This window comes from Ovis canadensis, chromosome 2 (genome assembly GCF_042477335.2).
Source record: "Ovis canadensis isolate MfBH-ARS-UI-01 breed Bighorn chromosome 2, ARS-UI_OviCan_v2, whole genome shotgun sequence".
Taxonomy (NCBI): Eukaryota; Metazoa; Chordata; class Mammalia; order Artiodactyla; family Bovidae; genus Ovis; species Ovis canadensis.
In genome coordinates, this window is record NC_091246.1 from 17962226 (window position 1) to 17967158 (window position 4933).

At 40.3% G+C, this 4933-nt stretch overlaps 1 pseudogene; it reads right to left on the reverse strand.

Annotated features, from left to right (window-relative positions):
• Window positions 1–958: 958 nt before the first annotated feature.
• LOC138434504 (large ribosomal subunit protein uL18 pseudogene) lies at window positions 959–1749 on the reverse strand (annotated as a pseudogene).
• Between the last annotated feature and the right edge of the window lie 3184 nt (window positions 1750–4933).

The window sequence follows — 4933 nt, forward strand, 5'->3', positions numbered from 1 at the left end:
GTAACAGCAGGCTCAGCAGAGAAGTAAGTTGTAACTATAAGGCTAGGATTTAAGTATGGAAAAGAGAAATACCCAGGATCAGTCTGTGAAACTTTCCCACTTGGGTTCCAACACCAGGCTCAGAATAATAATACTCTGGATTACTGCCCCCAATGTTTGTAGTTCATGAAGAACCCAAGAGATGATCTGTGATAACAACAGGAATGAGTCTAAAAAGCTTCTTAGCCTCTACCAGAGACCTATAATGCTTCCGTGTCACAGAAAGCGAGGGAAGAGAGAATTTCATTAAATAGTTGGCCAGCAAGGCCATGTGGTGCTTCCACTTTTGCTTCTATTCAACAAATTCTCCAAACAGCAGCCAGAGCAATCTTTGCAAATTCACAAACTTTGCCCTGGTGCAGCTTCAGTGGTTTTCCTAGGATCTTTCAAAGTAGAGCTGGTGAGGAAGAGTCCTAGGTTCCTTTCTGGTTGTAAGCCTACAGCTCCCTAGGGTCATATTTCCCTTCCATCCCCTCGCTTGGAGAAGTCAGCTTGAGATATTCTGATAAAGAAGAGTACCAGGAATGAAAGACAGAGAGAAGGAAGACTAACAGTATTTAAGCCCTGAAATCCAGTCTTACTTCAAAGCCTGGTATGCCATAGCTCTTTCTGAATTTGGTTATGTTTTTGCCCATGCTAGTTTGAATTGGATTTCTATCTCCTGAATCCCAAAAGATTCTGAGTAATACCCTCCCCATCAGTGTTGGGTTTCCTAGAGCACCTAATTGGGGCTCAATGTTTTTTTACTTTTTTTTTGCTTGTTCAGTAAGTTTGTTTTGTCTTTATCTGAAAAATCTTGATAGAAGATTGTGGTCTGGTTTATTAACTCTTGGTAGCCCATTTGAGCACTAAGGAAGCTTGCCTTCTTCTGAGCTACTTGATCTTCTGGGGAAGTGACATTTTGGGCTGATTTCACCTCTTCTTTTTAACTTCTTTCTTAGGCTTCTTCTCATACACTGGATTCCCTCATATTGCAGCATGAGCTTTTTTATACATCTCCTCCATCATGTATGGAGTTATGTTGTTCTTTATGAATGGAGAGAATTGTTTCTTGTAGGCATCCTCATCTTCTTCAATCAGATAACACATGTAATCTGCAGCATTCTGCCCCATGATGTGCTTTCGGTGTACCTCAGCACTGAATTCTTTGTTTTCTGAATCATAACTAGGGAACCATTTGGTACTGTGAGGGATAGACAAACCTTCATTGCCAGCTCCCTTCGGGGCCCCAGAAACTTTATTCCCAATAGAAGTCCTGGCAAGTCCTGCATTGAAGTAACAGGTGAAGGCACCAGGTTGACTATCAATGCTTTCCACATTGTATTCCTCTCCAGTCACCTCGACTTGGCCTCCATAAATTTTGTTCATACCAAACCTGTTCAGAAGCCTGCAGGCCAGCAGCAGGCCAGTACAGTGTGCCACAGCATAATTTGTCAGGCCAACTTTCACATCATACTTTGGGAGTTCGTGAGCATAAGCTGTACAAACAACCACGTCTCCTTCTATACGAGCATAAGCAGTCTGACAATTGATATCTCTGTTCATTACATGAATGATCGTTCTGTATTTTGGTGTGCTGTACTTATTTTTATCTTGGATTACCAATCGTTTCTGAGCACAGTAGTCAGTTTTGCCCTCTTGCTGTCTTCTGAACTTCACTTGGTATCTCTTGAAGTAAGCCTTGTTCCTGACAACTTTAACAAACCCCATCCTGCAGAACAGAGCTCGGACACTGCGGCTTACCACAGAGTTGCAGGACCAGTACGGCTCTGGCTGGGGGTGGGGTGGGGTGGGGTGGGGTGGGAAGCTCAATTTGAATTGTTCTTCTGGTGAGGTTTATGAGGATTTATGGGGTAAAAAGTCTTTATGTCTGCCTTATACAAACACAGAATTCTACATAGTTGAAGGGGGAAGTAGTTAGAGGTGACTCAAGGAGTCATGACATTTATATCCTAAAATATATCTCATCACTGTGGTAGTCATTAGGGCTGCTTACCATCATTCCAGTTCCTCTTTGAGTCATCACCCCCCTTGACATTGGATGTAGCAATAAGATTTGCTTTGACAAATGCAAGCAAATGGGAGTGACATGGGACAGTTCTAGATGGAATCTTCAAGAGGTTGCATGAAGTTTACATCTTCCTTTCTCACTACTCTGGAGATGATGGAAGCACATGTTGAGATGAAACTTCTATCATCTGAGTGAGTGATTATGGTGGGCTGAGACCTCCTGCCAGCCCACTTGTGATCACGTGGATGAGAAATAAATGTTTGTTAAGTCACTGAAATTTGGGGGTTGTTATTGCCGTAAAACCTATCCTATCCTGACTGATACAATCATTCAAAAAGTTGAGTAATATAATTCTGGAAGACTTTGACTTTGGACTTGAGAATATATAATGAACATAATTATGGGGAGAGTGGAAGTAAAGATCTCAACTGATATCTAGAAGACATCACAGCTACCTGAGATTTTGTAGACCTTGTGTTACATTTTTGATAGAGTCTGCTAATGATTCCTCTCAAATCTATTTTAAAGCTCTTGATAAAGGTTTTATTTTGCTGTTTTTCCAAAATCTGTTATTGTTGGTGACCTCTGATCCTTATTAAACATATTTCCTTAACTCTTCAAGTACAATTCAATCTAGGTACACTCAAAACAGGAGCCATTTGATTTTTATAAACAGAAACCTTCTAGCCCTCAAAATTCCATTTTTATTCATGTGGTTTGCTGTATTTTTGTTCAGTTTTTGTGCTAGTCTCATTTTTAGGAAAATTCTTATTTGGGTCTCCAGGACAGAATTTTTCAGAGCAAATGGGCTTTAGGAATATCTACATTATTTGTTGGAGGTAATGTATACAAAGGATATTTCCAATGGATTTGAGGTGACTTATCCTTACCGAGATTAAGGGGAAGATTTGCAATCATAACCTACAGTGCATTTATAGCTCTTACATCTTATGTATGTAAAATCACTGTATAAGGTCACATATGATAATTAGATTTCTCTATTTTTTGTAGTTGTACTAATTCAAATTGAGATTCTTCTTTTTCCCCAAATTTCATATATAGATTTTGGTATTTATCTCATTTGTCATTGCTTGCTATAGGAGAAGATATGAATACTTAAGTAATATCTTGATGCCAAGATATTGGGAGCACCTAGATCCACCTGGATACTTTTCAATACTTGGGAGCATATGTTAACAATTGTCACAAGATACCAAGATCCCACAAGAAGGTGAAATAATCAGATGAGATCCTTGAAAAGTAGTGTCTCCAGCGTGAAGTTGAAGTTCAAATTTGTAGATGATTCAATGTGTGCAGTGTGCATGTATATGTACATCTTTAATTTAGAGATGTGTTTAATCAGTTACATTGTCAACCACATGATACTAAGGGCTATCACAAAGTTGACAAAATTCTTATGACTCTCTGAGTCAAATTGCTTTTGGTCTCTTTAATCATCCAGGGAACCCAGGGAGGCCACAGCTAGGGAGAGGAAAGGAAATTGCAGAGCCATAGCCCACTGATCATTATGCAGAATGATTTTGTGCAGAAATCTGGCAAGAATAATATTATTGACCTTCCATTGGTCTGTCACTCTAAGTTTCATGAGTTTAATACAGACACTACATTATTGCTGATTCTACAAAATCTGCATGCTAATATCCCTAAAGAATTCAGAATTGATAGAAATAGCCTTACATCCTAATGAGTCTCAAACTGTAGATAAATATGGATGCCTGCCCTCCCAGAAGAGGAGGGTAAGTGTTCTCCTGGGTGCTGATGATATGGCTTTAATGTCACGGCCATAAAAATGCCTCAGTAATTGGTTCTGAATAATTAACCATTGTCAGTACTTTTCATGTAAAGTATTCAAAGTTAATGCTACTCTCATTAGTAGATATTTCCTCACATTTATTTAAATAAATAACAAAACTAAAACAATAATTACAATAAAACTGGACCCATGTTCATATAAAAAGTTCAGTCATTTAATTTTCTTGGGGCTAGTTCATTCAGTCAAATCTACTGGGAAGTCACATGATTCAGGGATATATTCAGAGAGTTTTTAATAAGCCTTGGGGTGACTGTTAACATCTGCTTTGGATATTTTCTATTTCAAAACAATCTCAACCATGCTTTGCGGGACATAATTTTGTGTGGCAGGATCCAGGCCACTTCCTGAAAAAAAAAATTTGCTAGTAGATTCATTTCTGTGGGAAAGGGGTAACTTTTGAATCAGGTGGAAATCCTGCCTAGATACCTCATTGTTCAAATAAGGCAAGGACGTTACTACCTGTGCAAGCATGTTCTCACACGGTGGTATGCTGGAGACGGCTCTCTCTGGTTTGGGAGACTGTACACATCTTTTCCCACATCCACGGTCAGTGGTGTCAAGTCGGCAGCTTGAAATTGGTCAGAGCAAGAGTATTAACACCAGAGCAAGAGTATTAAGTGATTTTGCCCCTTGGGGACACTTGGCAATCTCTAGAGACATTGTTGTCACAACTTGGGGATTGCTACTGACATCTAGTGGGTAGAAGCCAGGGATGCTGTTCAATATCCTAAAATGCTGAAGACAGCCACCCTCCCCACACCCTCTCTCGCAGCCAACAAAGTATTTGTGTGTTCAGTCGGTCAGTCATGTCCGACTTTTTGTGCTCCCATGGACTGTAGCCCACCAGGCTCCTCTGTTTACGGAGTTTTCCAGGCAAGAATACTGGTGCCTGTGCTAAGTCACTTCAGTGGTGTTTGATTCTTTGTGACCCTATGGTCTGTAGCCTGCCAGGCTCCGCTGTCCATGGGATTTTCCAGGCAAGAATACTGGAGTGGGTTCCTATTCCCTCCTCCAGGGGATCTTCCCAACCCAGGGATCGAACCGAGTCG